The sequence below is a fragment of the Mustela erminea genome, chromosome 10 (genome assembly GCF_009829155.1).
Source record: "Mustela erminea isolate mMusErm1 chromosome 10, mMusErm1.Pri, whole genome shotgun sequence".
Classification (NCBI taxonomy): domain Eukaryota; kingdom Metazoa; phylum Chordata; class Mammalia; order Carnivora; family Mustelidae; genus Mustela; species Mustela erminea.
In genome coordinates, this window is record NC_045623.1 from 10594588 (window position 1) to 10613782 (window position 19195).

The 19195-nt window shown below is 42.1% G+C and overlaps 1 long non-coding RNA gene across 1 annotated transcript; it reads right to left on the minus strand.

Moving 5' to 3' along the window:
• Nucleotides 1-6349: 6349 nt before the first annotated feature.
• Nucleotides 6350-18995, minus strand: LOC116600948. Its single transcript, XR_004289866.1, has 3 exons — nt 18943-18995; nt 13369-13378; nt 6350-6360 (listed from the first exon to the last, which is right to left on the minus strand). It is a non-coding gene; the product is annotated as an uncharacterized LOC116600948 (long non-coding RNA).
• Nucleotides 18996-19195: the final 200 nt, after the last annotated feature.

Below are 19195 nucleotides of genomic sequence, written 5' to 3' on the forward strand. Positions count from 1 at the left end.
ACCCAATAACAGAATTTTTCCTTAATCATATGCTCAATTTCCATAAGCAACTGAATATTGCTATATTTTATAAAAACTTTTTTCATTGTTCTGTCTATTCATGGGCAAATACCATCCTGTTTTTATTAAGGCTTAGAGAAACTCTGTGATGTGCTTTTAATATCTAGTAGATTTAGGCCCTCAATCTGGCATCACTGTTCTCAGTTTTTCTAGCTACTATTACTTGTTTTTCTCCTTTGAAGTGGACTTTATAATCAATTTATCTAGCTCTAGCTCCATAAAAAAAGTCTGATGGTATTTTTATTGTATTACATTGAATTTATAAACTAGCTTAGGAAGGAAAAAATCTTTCTGATGTTGAACCTTCCTGCTCAAGAACATACATTTTTTCATTGATTCAAGTATATTTGGCTTATTGATTTTTACCTTATAGAATACAGCTATGGACAAATTATGGTACACATCGTAATAGTTACAAAACAGAATGTTACCAATTTTGGAAATGCAAAAGAAAAAGCGTAGCTGATCCTAGTAGAGGGACACGAGGTGAGGAGAAACAGAAAGAAGTGTAGGACTTTTATTATCCTTAATGAAGTAAGAAATCCAGAGTTGACAACACAAGAAAGAGGGGGGTTTACATATTTTTACAGACATTAGAAATATAAAACATAGTTGTTAACCACTATGTTGTGGAGAGGAAGAGGATCAAGAAGGTGTATAGAGCTAAAGCACTGTCCACCTTGATAGGACTTAACAGGGAATGTCTAACAGTGATATTACAATGATTTGGAGGACCATGGGAACATGTTTAATGGGCAGTTATGGAAAGTAGGGCATCTTAAACAATTTGAGCTCTGTCCTCAAACTTGGGCTGCTGACTTCCTTTCATCAGGTGGATACCTACAGACCCAACTCTATTTTGGAGGTTTCCTCCCTGCACAGCAAAGACAGAAAATTGCACACCATTTTATAAGCAATAATCTCAACCCTTAGCGGGAGCATGCCACACCATGCCTGGGGAAACAAGAACTAGATTGGTGCTTTCTATGTTTTCCATCTGATCCCTGTGCCCCAAGAGGGACTTCTTTCCTTTTTATTAAAATCTAGGGGTTAACTGATTTGATTACTCATGCATACTAGGGAACAGTAGGTTGGCTATAAATTTATTGAAGTGGGTTGGCTGAATTCAGTTTACAGTCACAGGCACTGATTTGGGGAAGTAGGCGATGGAGTTAGGATGAGGCTCCTCCACTTAGGGCCTTAAAAAGCCTCAGGGTCTAGCAACAACCAGCCCCAAATCCTTCCATGATTCTCCCTACTCTGACCTACTCCCTTCTGACCAACGGTTGCTCTTTTGCGCCTTTTATTTTTGCTCTTCAGGGCTCTCCATTTATTCCTTTAGATAAGAATATGTGAAGGGACGGGTCAACGTGGGACTGGAGCACAGGAGACAGAGTCCAGAGGGCCAGCTCCAGTCTTACATCATTTCCCTCCTTTCTCTCTCAAGCCAATTTCCAAGTTTTAGATCTACCATGAGAAATACAATTATTAAGTAGGCTGGATTGTCAGGTCTGCTGACCACCACGTCTCCTGTGGTGAGCCTACAAGATAAAGAACCATAATCTGAGGCATCCTTGGTGACTACAGAACAAAAGCAAAGAAAACTGGAGAGTGCAGCAGGACAGACCTCTTTTATGAACAGAGAAAAATTTGCAATGACATCCCTCCTGGGCCCCATGGAGTACCTTAGGTGTTAGCTCTCTAGGAAAGTTAGCCATCAAAGCCTAATTAAATAAAACAGCGATAATTTCCTATGGAGGTCGGCCAAGGCCAAAGTCATAAAGTAGTACATTGAGCATTTCCACCCCAACCACAACAGGAGCGCACAGACACTGTCAGTATAAGAACAGACAAGTCTCAAATCCTCCATTTCCAAATCCTATGGTGATGGAAAACACCCCCAGCAGTGGCTTTCCTGATACTTGCCTTTGGGGATTACCATATACTTACTCTAGGAAAGTAAGTTATATTGTGAACATTAGCCTGGAACAAGAAGCTGTTGGTCTGAGCACTGGGACAATTATAAAGACAAGGTGATGTAAGGTGACTCAGGTATGTGAGGAAGAGGAAGAGAAAGAAGTAACAACAGAAATACCAGCAAGAAGAAAGGAGAATCTTTGTGTCTGAGAGGGAACTGTGACAGAGTGAGCTGGACACGTTTTCCTTTGCCCAGAGGCTGACCCTGTCTTGCTTGTCACAGGTGCAGAGGATTCCCCTCAAAGCCACATGCAGGAGGAACCCCATGCCCCCTTCCACTGGTGCACAGTTAGGTGTTTCCCCCCCTCTAACCTTCTACTTCACCTGTCAGCTAACTGTGGAGTTGGAGCCTGTGCTCAAGTCTGTTATCCACTTGTGAGAGGAAGGAAGTACTACCTCCATTTTCTTGTGTCTCTGAGGCAGTGTGGTCACGGCGGTTGTGGAGTTGGCTAAACTTTAATCCGTGTCCACTCAGGTGAAGTCCACATCTTTTCTGAAGAGCAGATACCTTCCCAGGACCACTGACTGCTGAGTGTCTGTGGTGCTGGAAGCCCAGCAGAGTCACCGTGACAAGTTTCCCTGCCCTCAAGCACCTTCTCTCATTCAACCCCAGTAACCTTTCCTGCAGCTCTGTTTCACACACTTGCTCGGCCCTACCCACATATTTTTCTATTGCTGGGAGCCAACATCTCCTATATTCAACAATTCAGCCAACATTTGTTTGTACTGTGGGTTTATTCTCTAGCTGAATGGAGGTAAAAAAAAAAAAAAAAAAGGATCTGGTAACAGAATTAACTAATACAAACATTGGGCCAAAAGGAGTAGAATGGAAATATAAATTAAACCCTATGGGAGACCAAGAGAAAAGATGATTAATTACCACAAAGTGAATCAGGAAATGCTTCATGGAAATTTTATCTGCACTGGGCCTCAGTGGGCAGGTTTCAACAGGCAAAATAGATAAAGGTATTCCAGAAGACAGAAGCAGTGTAAAATAAGGACGAAGCGGGAAAAGGGTAGGGTAGGTGGAGTTCTGATCACTGAGGGCCTTGAATGCTGTGCCCAGGAGTTTGGACTGCATTCTGTAATCAGTGGGGAACCAGTGAAAGCTTTTACACAGTACCGGATCTGACAACAGTGACATCTATAGAGTACGCCTGGTGATCCAGGCAACCTACTGAACATTTCACAGGTGTTCACTTACTTGGCCTTCATAATGACTTGTTGAGGATGGTGAACGGGGACAGCAGTTTGGGGATGGGTCAGAGGCAGAATGATTAGAGGAGAGGTGGTAGGAAAGGACAGGATTTCAGTGGACTGGGGCTCAGGGATAAGGGCCTGAACTTGAGCCTACTGGCAGCAGCAATGAGAACTGGCATTAGAATTCTGAGAGAGAAGAATCAGAATGGTTAATGGTGGCCAATTAGCTCCTGGAGTCAAGGGTGCCAGTGACTAGCAGATCTGGAAGGAAAACAACGGTAAACAATGTCAGCAGTCTTGGGACTTCGCGCCCCTACCCAAACTCCTAGTCTCAGGAGAATGAGGCACTTTCCCCTCAGCCAGTTATGAGACTTGGAGGGTCAAGAAAGTTATAGCAATGAGGGCTCTTCCATTTGGTCCAGTTGGAAGTCCAGCTGGGATGCAGAGGCAAATAAACTGGGAACAATAAAAACCATCCCTATAGTTTTATTTTTAGTGGGGGCAAGAGAATGTACCATTCAGAGTCACTGGGATTGAATTTCACCTCACCTATGAACCATGAGCTATGTGGCAGGCACTGTGCTGGGCAGTTCACAGACCTCATGTCATTTAATACTCAAAATACTACTATACTGCTTTACTATAATGAAACTGAGATTCAGAGAGATTAGGTAACTGCCCTGAGCTCACATAGCTGCTAAGGGGCAGCACTGACACACATACACAGGCAAAACTGATGTTTCTGACCAGAGCATGAAACTGTCTACAGGGAAAATGACTTCTCACAAAGCCATGTGTGGCTCAAGTTGGGTTCATTCTCACATCTGTTCATTCAGATATTAGTAAATTCATTCATTTATTCATATATTATGCAATGACTGATGATCTACTATGTGGCGGGCACTGTGCTGGGCATTTATAAAAACAAACTACTAAGATGCCATCTCTGCCCTCAGTGAGAACAGTCCAGAAGGGGGCAGGCAAGTGAACAGAGGAGGGCAGCTAACCTGGCTTGTGTGGGCGAAAAGGAAACTGAAGACTTTCAGAGGTGACACCTGGGTTTAGTTGGGAAGGAGCAGCGGATGGTTTAGTTGGGAAGGAGCAGCGGATGGTTAGGCTAAGGTGAGGAAGTGAGAAGAGGAATGTTGCTGCCCTTCGGGTGCCTGCAAAGGCACAGGCCGGCCTGAGAAATGATGAACTCTGTACAGAAGATGAGAAGCAACTTGGATTACCGAAGGCAGAGAGAGAGGCAGAGGAGGCAGAAGACTGGAGTGGGGGCAAGGGATGTACCATTCAGAGTCACGGGGATTGAATTTCACCCAGCAAACCATGGGCAGCCACTGAAGGGCAAACTCGTTGCATAAAACTCACTCAGGCTGCAGTGGGGGAAGAGACAGGAAGCCAGGAGGTGAGAAAGGAGGCCGCGGCAATGGTACCGGTGTGGGATGACAGATCCGAGCAGAGGGAAGAAGACCTGAAAAATGCTCACAGATAACACAGGGGCTCCTGATAAGTGATTCTGGATGGGAGCAAGGGGCTGAGCACTTCCACCCCCCTGCCCCCCGCCGGGAGGATGACTCATGTCCTCAGCTGCCTCCACCCACAGGTCCAGTCTCGGTGGCCTTGTGTGGGTCGTGTGACACCAGTCAATCCTTAGGCTCAGTGAAGACGGTCTATTTGGATGCCTGTGCATCCCAAGCCACTGCTTTTGTGGGGTGTTCTCCATGGAGTGAGGCTTCAGTCCTGGGGCCACCAGCCAAGGGAGGGTATACCCCTCTCCCTATGTGGGAAAAGGTTAGTTCAGGAAGTCTGGGTCTCAAACCCTGCATGTTCCTGAGAAAGTCCTCACTTCAGGAATGGCCTTGGCCAGCTCCTGGGAGAGGAGCTCTGAGTCTCTGGAATATTCTGCCTGATAAGACTGTTCTTGTATGCCTGAAACCTTGGGCCGTGTGTTACCAGTTTGATCAGATAGTTTATGCTAACAATGTGATTTGTGGTGAGCACCTGTTTTGCTCTGGGGGCTGAGGTCTGAGTCACTGAGGTCAGACACATAGCAGAGCATGCCTGCATGACAGCTCCCCCCCGCCCCCCGCCAATAAAAACCCTGGACACTAAGGCTTGGGTGAACTTCCTTGGCTGGTAACACTTTGCATGTGTTCTCACACAATGCCACCAGAAGAATTAAGCATATCCCCATCAATTCTACTGGGAAGGGACACCTGGAAGCTTGCACCTGATTTCTCCTGGACTTCGCCCCATATGCCTTTTCCTTTTGCTGATTTTAATGTATATCCTTTAACTGTCATAAACCCTAACCATGAGTAAAACAGCTCTCCTAAATCCTGTGAGTCCCTCTAGCAAATCACAGAGACTGCGGGTGGTCTTGGGTACCCCAACACACTCTACCCTGGGGTGATGGCAGGAGAGACAGCTAGGACAAGCACATAGCCCAAACCCAGTATTTCACCCCAGGGTAGGCAACTTTAGAGTCAGGCCCTGCAAAAACAAGCTAAGTGGGACACTTCGTGTACTGCCCAGAGTGGGCAAGAATGCCTCAAACACGGGGAGGGTATTTTCCAGCCTCTCATAATCCAAGGTCACCCTGCTGTTCTCCATGTGGCCTCTAGGAGCTCGCTTTGACTCTGACCTCTATTATACAACAAAGCACTTCACCTTTTTGTTTTCAGCCTTTGCAAAAAGCCTAATTTCCTCCCTCCATTCTTCCAGTTTGTTTCTTTTGCCAGATAGTAGTGCCAAAATTGGACCCATAACTGCAGGCAATTTCCAGATTCTGTAGAACAGAATTTGCCCTGAACAACAGATGTGAGACTCTACAGTATGCCCTAGAAATGTAATACATCACTGTGGTGTAAATTTATAGGTTATTCGAATAACGTGCTGCGATACAACAGGGAAATTAAGCTTCTCAGCAATGGGTATGAAGTACAGCCAGGAAACCTGAGGTTCAATTTTATGTGAATAGAAGCTATTTGTGTGCAATCTTCCCCTTCACTTTACCACTCGGTTTGTTTATTTACAGAACATGAGATAATCTCTAATGAGTGGTATCCACCTCCTCTTCACATTTATCCCGAAAAGGATATAGATTAACAGATACTTCTGCTCAACTTGCAGTCCAGACCCATTCTTGGTATCAACTTGAAGCCTAGGCACTAGGAACTTTTTACAAATTTCAGGTAAATTAATGACTTCTTAGAACCCATCCTTGCACATATCTGTAGAGCCACTCAGGCTCTCCAGGCCCTGCCACGTGCTGGTTTTGCTTCCGCTTCATTATCTCCTACTTTCTAGTGCACTGTGGCTCTCAGTTCTGCATGTAGATCAGTGACAAGCAAGACAGGAGGTTCTATACCTTATACCTGTTTATGACCTTATATGAGGCAGGGCTCCAGGTGGAAAACAGAAATCTGGGTATTGTAAGCAGAAAGGAATTGAACACAGGAAATGAGGTGGTAGCAAGTTACTATAAGGGGTGGGGATGTAGATTCTAGGCTGGGTTCCAGAAAGCCAGCACTAGAACTGCAGAGTTCAAGTCCACACTGCCATGCCTGCTAACCAAGGATCCACATCCTCTGCTAGCTCCGCCACAACCACCTCCATACACCAGGAAGCTAGAGACTGACACTGCTGCAGGACTCCCCTCTGTCCTTGACCTTGCTCAGCAACAACAACCAATGCAGGAAGAAGACAGCCCCTCCCTCACAGTTCAAATCCTGCTGGTGCACTACCTGTCAGTGTATGCAAGACCCCAGCCATGAGGGAAGCTTGGGAAATTTCCAGCATCTCATACAGAAAACATACTGAGAGATGAGGGTGTAGGCTGAGTCAGGAGATATGCTGCACCCACTGCAGGCCATCGAGGTCCCTTCAGGATCTAACGTTCCATGTATGACCAGGATCCTGAATGGAAAAAGACAACCATCTCCAGAGAAGGACGTAAAAGAGGAAAGTATGCCTTCTGCTACCATCTCCCTTTCTACTGCCTTCTGCTTAGGAAGTAATTATTTCCATCTTGTCCTGCCCACTTCGGCATCTCTCTGACTACTTTCAATCTAGCCCCCTGTTCCTAAGAGTGGACACAGACTCCAAGTCCGAAGCTGGAAAGGATCCTGGAGACAACTCTTTATTTAAAGGAAAAGAGAACTTGAGAGCTTCTGTAACTCTCTGACTTTATCACTTGGGTTTTCTACTACCTTCGTCAGAATATTTAAGGTACTCAGTGATGGCAGAGGTGCCATAGCTTTTTGCTTTCCAATTTAATAAAGGTTAAAACATCCTACCTTTCTGTCAGGTAGGACTCTCTTAATTTTGGATGCAAGTGGCCCCCAAAAGGGCCCTGGTTAACTGGACCTTAGGGGGACCTTCCTTAACTCTGAAAAAGGGAATGTAGGGACTATTCGGAAAGAGTAAGTATTTTAGGGAGAGAGATTTTCATTTGTTTCATTTGTTGCTCTGTATATTTCTGTTCTCTATTTCCTAAAATAATATGAGGTATGAAAAGCAGAGTTTAAAATACAACATAAAAGGGAATATGGTACTCCAGGCTGGGACTGGGAGGCAGAGATTTGGCTGGTAAAAGAGACACAACGGGGACTTCTGATTTTGAAGATGCCAGAACTATTCCTTGAATAACTCTGAAGAAAGGGTCCAAGGAGTTTGAAGGTGGAATTTTAGGAATTTAGTTGGAAGACATTATACGTAAAAGTCTGAGAGTTTGTACTGTGGAACGTGACAATTGGTGAATAGACAAAAGATTGTTTTAATGCAGTGTTTCTCAACCTCAGCACTACTGACATTTTGGAGCAGATAATACTTTGCTGTGGGGCTGTCATGTGCCCGGTAGAATGCTCAGTGGTGTCCCCAACCTATAGTTTTCAGATGCAAGTAGCAACTCCACAGTCATGATCATCAAATATGTTATAACAGGTTAGAATAGACTGTTTAACATTATCTGAACCCAGTGGTCAATCCTAACATCTTGAAAAGTGAAACAATCCATCATACGTTTCTCCCAATGTAATGGAGTAGAAAGCACACAGCACCACTCATGCAGTACTACTGGAAAAAAAAAAAAGAGTACTAAATCTAATTAAGTGTCTAGATTTTAACTATCCAATAATGGCAAATACACAGGGTTACAGGAACAGGTTAAATGACACTAAGACAATGCACGCAGACAAATTCAGAATGAAGGAAATTCTACAGGGCAAATAATCTAGTTTCTTAAGCAAATAAATGAGATGAAACAGTAAAACAATAATAACTATTAATAAGAACTATTAGACCCAAAGAACAAATAATCCAATCAAGAAATAGGCGGAGGACATGAGCAGACATTTCTGCAAAGAAGACATCCAGATGTCCAACAGACACATGAAAAAGTGCTCCACATCACTCAGCATCAGGGAAATACAAATCAAAACCACAATGAGATACCACATCACATCAGTCAGAATGGCTGAAATTAATAAGTCAGGAAACAACAGATGTTGGTGAGGATGTGGAGAAAGGGGAACCCTCCTACACGGTTGGTGGGAATGCAAGCTGGTGCAGCCACTCTGGAAAAGAACATAGAGGTTCCTCAAAAAGTTGAAAATAGAGCTACCCTATGACCCAGCAATTGCACTACTGGGTATTTACCCTAAAGATACAAAGGTAGTGATCCGAAGGGGTATGTGCACCCAAATGTTTATAGCAGCAATGTCCACAATAGCCAAACTATGGAAAGAACCTGGATATCCATCAACAGATGAATGAATAAAGAAGATGTGGTGTATATATACAATGGAATACTATGCAGCCATCAAAATAAATGAAATCTTGCCATTTGCAACAACATGGATGGAACTAGAGGGTATTATGCTGAGCGTAATAAGTCAATCATAGAAAGGCAATTATCATATGATCTCCCTGATATGAAGAATTTGAGAGGCAGAGTGGGGGGTGTGGGGGGTAGGGAAGGAAAAAATGAAACAAGATGGGATTGGGAAGGAGACAAACCATAAAAGACTCTTAATCTTACAAAACAGAGCATTGCTGAGGAGAGGGGGTTGTGGAGAGGGTAGCTGGGTTATGGACACTGGGGAGGGTATGTGATATGGTGAGTGCTGTGAAATGTGTAAGCCTGACAATTCACAAACCTGTACCCCTGGCGCAAATAATACATTATATGTTAATAAAAATAATTAATAAAAAATAAGAACTGTTAGAGATAAAGAGAAAATTTTTTTTTTTGATAAAGAGAAATTTAAGATACAAACCAACCAAATGTAATTTTGTAGATATGATTTAGATCTTGGTTCAAACCAACCAACCATAAAAAAAGATTTTGGGGGGGGGACATTATCTGAAATTAAACATGAACTAGATATTAGATGATATTAAAAAATTATTGTTAACTTTTTGAGAATAATAATGGTATTGTGGTTGGCAGTCTTAAAAGAGTCCTTATGTTAGAGATAGACAAGGAAGCACTCACAGATTAAATGATGGTATTTGAGTTGGCTGAAATATTCCGGTTATATTCATGCATTACTTGTATAATTGAGATGCAAATGAAAAGTAAAAGAAAAAATGAAGTGCAGAGATCGATTCTTTCTTCTTCATCATTAACATACCAGAAGGATCTCATTTAATCCAAGGGGTTCGGTAGGAGGCAAGTCTACAGAAACCATGTTCCAATGATACAGATTATTGTAGAAGAGGTATTCTGAAAAGGAAAGAAAGAAGCCAGTAAAATGTGTTCTAATACTTTGCTACTCAAAGAGTGGTCCATGACCCAGCAGCACAAGCATCTCTTGGGTTTTATAAATGCAAAATCTCAAGCCCACCTCAGACCCCCTGAATCAGAAACTGCATTTTAACAAGATACCCAGGTGATTCATTTGCACATTAAAGTTTGAGATTCACTGCTCTAAGTGCATGCTCATCTTTTAATAAAATTGTTTCATTATCTACCTCTGAAAGCTCCTAGTGACCACATCTAAGATTTCATGCAGAATCCCCTGGGAGCAAAGATTTGTGTATTAATCTGTTGCAACACCTACACTGGTTCCCTTACTAATGGCTGCTCCACCATCTATTCCTGGCCCCAAGCCACACAACATCCTCCCTGCCATGCTTCCTAATTGGTAATCTGCCACCCATGACCTTGACCAGATGGTGTACTGCCTTGGGACCCCTGGCCTCATCAGCTGATTCCACACTTAGGCAGAACCACATTACAAAGGGAGGTTAGTGCCTGGAGCATCCATAGAGATGGATGGGCCCCCAAAGATTGTGGCATGCAATTAAAGGGAAAGAACTCTATTAAGTATTTTTATGAGAGGCCAAGGCCCTTTACAGATAGGGGTCACCAGCCCTGCTATTAATCTAGTCTTGCTGTCTTCCAAATAGAAAATACTTTACATATGAAGAGATATGAGGAGGGCACAGGGGCAGATGAGGAGTGCTTCACATCCATTCGGATAAGTGGAACGCTCTTCCACCCTCTCTTTCCTCAAGACAGGAAGGAAGGTTTGTCTCCATTAGTGTTATCTTTCTTTTTAAGCAGAGCCAACTTGGGTGTGGCATCTATGCCTTCTTTGTGATGAACTTTTGTTCATGCACATGGCTGTTTAATGAATATTGATTCTGATGATTGCTTTGATTAATAGGGTCTGAGAAATTTCACACTTAATATCTGAATTGAGATGAGGCATGTGGCATCATTTCAATTCTCAGGGAACTGGCAACTACATCACAGCCTCTTTTATGAGGTGTCTTCAAAGAAATCCTTTCCACATTTCTGAATATTTGCCATCAGATATGCCCAACGTCTTCATGTCTGACTCTTAGTTTTGTTTCAGCTGCCTGAGGGTGAAGAAAACAGAGCTGAGCTGTGGGACTGTGTGGGGTGAGTGGTTTAGGATGCGGGCTCTAAAGCCAAATTGCTTGGGTTTAAATCCAAATTTTACTACTTATACCTCTATGCCTCAGTTTCCCACATGTAAAATGGGGATGATGATGTCTTCTGTCTCATAATTTCATTGTGAGGGTTAGATGAACCTGTATCTGTAAAGCGCTCAGAACAGTGCCTGGAACAAAGTAAGTGCTCATTAATGCCATTATTATCATTTATGCAAACACAATGTTCCAACACCAATTCTCTGTCACTCACTGGGGGTCTTACAATTCCAATTAATTCTGCTACTAACTACTGAGACTTACCCCAGAAGTTAAGGGCAAAGTCCTTTTATTCTGACCTATCTGAAACTAGTACGCCATCCCACAAGATGAAGGGCAAGGTTCCAAGACCGCCTTAACTTCAGACACCAGTTGCAAGTGGTAACCCCAGGATACCTGCACTTCTGTGCAAGTTTGCTAGAAATTGAGGGGTTTCCATGACCCCTCCTTCAGGTTTGATAATTCACTAGAATGACTAAAGGCTATAGCTCTGAAACAGCCAAATGTTAGAGGAACATAGGGTAAGTTCTTGGGGGAAAGCCACAGAGCTTCTTTGCCCTCTCTGGGTGTGCGAGCTACTCAGCACATCCATTTCTTCACCAACCAGGAAACTCTCCTGAGCACTGGTTTTCAGTTTTTATCTAGGGTTTCATTACATTGGCGGACTGATTAAATCACTGGTCACATGATGGAACTTAATCTCCAGTCCCTCCTCTCTCCCCAGAGGTCAGGGGGTGGGGTTGAAATTTCTAGTACTCTGCTCATAATCATGTCTTGGTTTTTCTGACATGACCAGTTCCTCCCTTGAAACTATTCAATAAGGCCCATCAAGAGTCACCTCATTAGCATAAACTCAGGTATGGTCAAGGGGCTCTTAAGATAATAAAGACTCTGCTATCACACAGGAAATTCCAAGGATTTTTGAAACTCTGTTCCAGGAACCAAGGACAGGGACCAGCTGTGTTTTTTATTATATCACACTCAACAAATATTCTAGCACTTATGTTGGTCCAGGTACTACGTGAGGCAGTGGGGAATAACCTCTACTTTCAATGGTTTTCATTAAGCCATAGGCTGCAGGACAATGCCGGATCTAGACCATGAATCGGGACCACCACTCTTTCTTACTTCACCATCATGAGCACCTACACAGAGTCCTATCTCAGGAGTTTTGAGAACCACCATTTTGAGCTGCAGGGCACCTGAGAACTTACTAAAACAATTCCACCCTTTTACAGATGAGGAAACCAAGAATTAATTGGCCCAAAGTTGTATTCTGTCAGTGACACATGTCATAACTGATAATCTGGAGCTATTGCTATTCACCCTGAGCTATGCGAGCAAAGACACCAGTACCTGTACCGATGGTGTACCAATGGTGAAAGGCAAATATTTACAGTCCGTCCTTTTGATTAAGGGCCTAGTCATCTTCTCTGCCTACTTACTATTACGCCTCTCAGAGTCGGCTTGGAAGACGTATAGGACATGATGGCGAGAGCTGCTGGTCAGAGGAACATGTATCAGAGGATGCTCCCTTCTCTCTTCCCTCCTCCTAAGCTAATAAGCTTTCCTGCCACCACCTTCCTGCCCAAGAGGAAAGGCCCTAAAACTCTGGCAAGTCCATTCCACTCAATGTTTGGAGAGGGGGCACCCACTATATACAAAGCATCCTACTGCTGTTGAGTTTATAGAGCTGAGTAAGACATGGTCTTGTATGGTATCTACATACATAATTTGAATGAGGGAAAAAAAATGTAAAGCAATGTGGTACCAAAAGGCATAATATGCTATCAGAATATAGGGGAAAGAGATTAATTCAGGCAAGGAGTCCTAGTAACACTGCTTTTGCAAGGTACTGACTTCTCTGCTAGTATAAGGCCAATAAGGAAGAACCAAAAAGCTAAAATTATGTTTCATGCCTGCCACAGTATGCAAACCCACATTGCTTTATTTGCCCTTAATTATCTAAATCAGAGATTTCCAAGTAATTCTTATCACATGCCCTAATTTAGAAAACATTTTAACAATTTTATAAATACATACATATTTAGCTAGGGGTAAAACGTGAGCATATACTGATGTACTGTGTAAAACACATAAAACATAGCAAGATAATAAAAATGATAATCTGTGAAAATCGTATTTCTCTTAGATGTCTATGTCAACATAATTTATCCTCACCTATTCTTTTTACAACATGATACTGACATTCCTTGATTGAGGAGAGGTGATGTCTGTGTTCCCTCCTTTTGAACCTGGACAGAAGTTTGTAACCACCCGGCTAGGATAGGACATAAAAGGAGATACTGTTCTGCTTGGCTCTCTCTTGGCACGTGTGCCTTGGGTGCCCTGAGCTGACATGCAAAAGTAGATGGCCAAGGTGGAGGGAAGTTGACAGTCGGCCTCAACTCCCTGACAGGATGATTGGATTCTAGCCTCTGAGCTGACCCGGAGACACCATGTGGAACAGAGACAAGCTATGCCTGCTGAGCACAGTCCTAACTGTAAAATAGTGAGTAAAATCAGTATTGTTGTTGTTCTAGACTACTAAATTTGGGGATGGTCTGTTTTACGGTTATGGTAACTGGGAAAAAGAAAAAGATGAAGTATTTCATCAATATTTCTAATAATTTTTCTAATAATATTGCTATGTAATTAATAGTAATTAAGACTTAGTTAAATTATAGTAATTAATATTCTAATAATATTTCTAATTAATATTTCTAATAATAATTCTAATCTTTCTAAAACCTCATCAATATTTCTAAAATTATTTTCACTTTTAAGGGTATAAAAGCTATTCAAGCTCTTTTAATATTGTAATTCATAATGACATTTTTGGTGAGAGTAGCATAGTTGGAAAGACTTCATTAAAAAGCAAACAAGCCTCATTTAAAAATTTACAATGTGGGGTGCCTGGGTGGCTCAGTGGGTTAAGCCTCTGCCTTCAGCTCAGGTCGTGATCTCAGGGTCCTGGGATAGAGCCCTGCATCCGGCTCTCTGCTAAGGGGGGAGCCTGCTTCCCCCTCTCTCTCTACCTGCTTGTGATCCCTCTCTCTCGTCAAATAAATCAAATCTTAAAAAAAAAAAATTACAGTATAATAATTCAAAGTCATGATTCTATGCCCAGTTTATTTCCCCACTAAATTTTTTTAAAGGAGGGATAACTGGTACAATATTATATTAATTTCAGGTGTACAATATAATGATTTGATATTCATATATATTTTGAAGTGATCAATACCATACATCTAGTTAATATCTTAGGCCTACTTAATATCTATCCCCTTACAGTTAAAAAAAATTTGGGGGGGCAATAAGAACTTTTAAGTTCTCTCTTAGCAACTTTCAAATATACAATGCATTATCGACTACAACCACGATGCTGCTGTATATCACATTCCCTTATTTGTTATTTATATATTTATTTATTTATTTTACAGCTGGAAGTTTGTACCTTTTGACCCCCTTCCCGATTAGATTTTCATGGCAGACTTGGCCAAAAAGATACCTCATTTCATGAAAACACAATATATATATATGGTTTGTCCCCTATAGTTAATGTTACTAATTCATATTTCAAAGGGTCCTGAAAAATTGTAATTTTTGACTTTTTGTCAGAGCTAAGTATGTCCATTCTGCTTTTACCCCATAATGTGGCTGACAGCTCATACCAAGAGTAGAGGGCTGGCTCTACCATTCTCCTGTTTTCTCTTCTGCTGCTTTACAGGAATCTCCTAATGCCACGCATTCATTTAGTGAGGAAGAGTTCAGTTAAACCAGATAAAGACAAGCACTACTGCTGCGGTGATCTGTTCCCACTGTCTCTGTTTACCTCCTCCAGCGCCTCCTCACCACCCTCAGGATAAATAAATATCCAAGCCTCAAACCTGGCAGACTGTGTCATCTGCTCCCTTGCATGCACCTGGGCGCCAGCCTTTCCAAATCACTTGCAGCCTCCGTTCAGTTTCTCACCAAATGAATGATGGCGGGGTACATCCATGTATCTGAATTTAAGTCAAATGCATAGAAGATAGCCACTCTTTCAAATCATATACGCTTTGTCAGGATGGCGCAGGGAAGGGGTCCCATTTACTTGCCTGGGGTCCGTCTTACACAAAACAATGGCAAGCACTAACCAAACATTCCTTAAATGTGCCTGAGATCTCTGGGTTGGGGGCAGGGACAGAGGAGTCCTTGTCCTGGCTAAGGAGTCTGTATCAACCATAGTGTAATCTGTCTCTTCTGACTGAGCATGGACAGAATCATGACAGTAACCCAACAATCAGCCTTGACGACCTTTCTTTCAAACGTATGATCTTTAAAGCCTTGTTATCTTTTAAGAATGGTTCCTATTATCCCCTAGAATGAGACTGTTTATCTAGTACACAACTTTACTTTTCAGATGAACATCTGTGGCAGAATCCAATTCTGTTACCCAAACATTTCTTTTGCAGCCAAACCTTTAAAAACTCATCTATTCTGTAAAGTAGGTATATTTATATTCCGGTTTTCCTTCAGGGATGGAGGAGGGAACTGGGGTAGGCGAATGCGGTCAGCTCACCAGTTATTAATGTTGTGGATTACATTCTCTGTGGATTATAAGGGTGTGTTTTTCATTCTGGGCCAACACTGACCGAAGTACCTGGGGAATAAAAACTCATTTTAAAATTAGCCCAAGCAAAAATAAATAATGAGGGAAGAAAATGCATTGTAAAAAAGAATAATATGAGGCAGGTGAAAGGCAGATAATACGGTTTTGATCAATCACTGCTTTGGACTGTCTTTTTCCTGCTTTCTCTGCCATTTGCATGCATAATTGAATGTTCCCTACTCGATGAAAAAGAACACTTACGAGAACATATTGCTATCAAAATGGGCAAGAGTGGCTAAACGTGTGCTTTACGAAAACCTCAGGGCCCCTCATAGAAATTCGTTTTCAGAATCTGTGCTCCTTTACAATTTAGGTCTGGTTCACCTTTCATGGATAGCTGATGGACCTTACAGGAAATGAGTTAGCTCTCCGTACCTCAGTGTGTCTCTCTGAGGGATTCTTCATAGTGTTTCCTCATGAAATTTCCTCAGCCATTCACACCTCCCAGGAGATCTGAAAATGGCACTTCTTTTTTTTTTTTTAAAGATTTTATTTATTTATTTGACAGAAAGAGATCACAAGTAGACAGACAGGCGGGCAGAGAGAGAGAGAGAGAGAGAGAGGGAAGCAGGCTCCCTGCTGAGCAGAGAGCCCGATGCGGGACTCAGTCCCAGGACCCTGAGATCATGACCTGAGCCGAAGGCAGCAGCTTAACCCACAGAGCCACCTAGGCACCCCTGAAAATGGCACTTCTTAACACTCATAATTGCCTTTTATTTTCTCTTATTCATCCTTCGGAAAGTATTTTGAGGATGTGGTCTCTTTCCTTTCCCAAGTACGTAGTGAGCTAAACCTCTTAACTCCTTGGCAGTCTCTGTTCGTGAATCTCTCCAGCTTTTATCTTCTTTGTCACTGGAGTGATAGCATCTGAGTTAACTCATGCGAAGAACATAGCATTAATTTCATACACTTCCAAAAGAATGAGAACACTGTATGTATGTGACAGCAAGGCAGCTACTGTGATGACTGATTTATTAAAATGTAAGGTTTATAGTACAGATAAAAGAAAATTAATCATTTGATGGCAACTTCACTTTCCCCTCTGTGGTAGGAGCATCCAATAGCTCAGGCCTGTATTCAGTGGAGTAATACCCCAAAAGCCTTTTCTTCTGCCTTGCTAAGTAGCACCATGCATCAGAACATCAACAAACCTCGTAAAATAATACCCTGAGGTGCCCCATCGGCACTCTAGAAGCCATCTTTAGGAGCCAGTCAAGCTCAATGAACTGCTCCAGGGAAAGTTCTGACCTTCTAGTAAGTTCCTTGCTGAGTTTCTGTTGACAAGCCATTGACCTAAGGGGCAGAGGGCATCCTGTTCTCTTGTTAACCACTGGAAATTACAATGTTTTCATAGACTCTCTTTATGAAGAGCAGAAAGTGCCTTCTTTTACTCCTTTTGTGATAAAGTTAATTACTAGGACCTTGAACTTCACACAAAGTAAGTGAAAATTGGTCTTTTACCACTCCCCATACAGGTAGGTTACTCAGAAGATTTCACTACAACCAGATGGCTTTCTCCTCCCATGTATGTTTTTCCATTTTTAAATCCAGACTTATAAATGCAACTCATTGAAGATAACAACAACAACTAGCCTTTGGGCCTAATGTATTTTTTTTAATAATGATTTTTTTTTTTTTAATGGAACCTACATTGGCCTGACTTCCTTTTGTCTGAATACAAGCTTTAGCACAGTATAAAAGGGTTGCATGTGCTGAAATGTTGCCCAAGGATATGTGTTATTATTCCTCCGCCCTTGACCAGCAGGGTCTCCGTTCTCTTTCCCTTTCAGCCTTTTGTTTGAACAGATGGGATTGGGGAAGCAGGGAAAGAAAGCCATTCTGTTCTCATTAACTCTCCCCATACACAAACACGAACCTGGGCTTCAGGGACTCTGAAACGGGACAGCTCCCACTCAATTGCCACTGAGACCTGATGTACTGAGATACAAAGCAAGCCAGGCTGAGGACCCACATCACCATTTCAATGAGGCCGCTAACCAGTGAAATTACATGTATATATGTTTTTATAAATACATTCACAAAAACATGTGCCTATATAATATACAACACAAGCAAACATTATGTGTATAGAAAAATCAACCTATTATATACACTCTATATAGTCCATGATTTTCAGGAATTTGTTTGTCACGTTTGGTGATAGCTTGGGTACAAATATATTTGTGATGAAAAATAATGGTATTCTGTGAATTATAAAACCCTTTGCCTTTTCATCATATCTTCTCTTTATACAAAAGAGCTTAAATATATCGAGAATGATGGGGTTCCTATTATTTCCTGCTCTCTTGCTCAGTTTTAATGCGAAAATAATTATTAAGGTTTCTAGTTTGGACAGTCCTGTCTGTTAAAGCTCTTGACCATGAAAAATGTCATAAAAAAATTAAAAAATATGGCCCAAATATTGAAGGCTCTCTCTTTAGGGGTTCTTATAAAAGTAAGAGGCTTAAATATATATATATATACATATATATATATATATATATATATGTATATATATATATCGAGAGAACGTGAAAGGCTTTACAGAACTAGATGAGGGTGTTTCCCCCTGGTGAGCTAATTCTGGGAAGTGCTATCTTTTGTTCTGGACATGGATTAGAAAGTGGTCTGGCCTATTTGTTAGATCATATTTGCCTTTAAATCTCCGTCCGTCCTCATTACTATGATGAGGGTACTGAGGCAAAGATAAACAGAGCCTGAAAAGATGTCTTCTCATGGCCAGATGCTACCACCTGAGCTTTTGCCTCCATGAGCCCCAAGTCTCAGGAGGACGAGGGAAAAAGGAACACTGCCCAGGAACAGATGCATTTATGTTTCCAGCACATTCATACATTCAGAGCGCAGTCCCAGAGGACTGGGATGCTACTTTTATTCTTCCAGGACTTCCAACGGTGTGGAATGTGTAGAATTAAAATGAAATGGATAAAACTATGGAGACAGTGAAAAGATCAGTGGGTTGCTGGGGGTTGGGAAGAAGGAGAGACGAGTAGGCGGAGCACAGAGGATTTTTAAGGCAGTGAAAATATTCTGCAAGATACTATGATGACGGATGCATGTCATTATACATTTGTCAAACCCCACAGAATGTACACCACCAGGAGTAAACCCTAATGTAAACTACAGGCTTTGGGTGATAATGATGTTTCTATGTAGATTCTCTACTGTAACAAATGTACCCGCGAGGGGACGCTGATAGTGGGACGGCTGTACATGTGTGAGGGCAGGAGGTATGCGGGAAATCCTCCGCGCCTTCCTCTCAGTTTTGCTGTGAACCTAAAACTGCTCTAAAAAATAAAGTCTATTTTTTAAAAAAGAAAA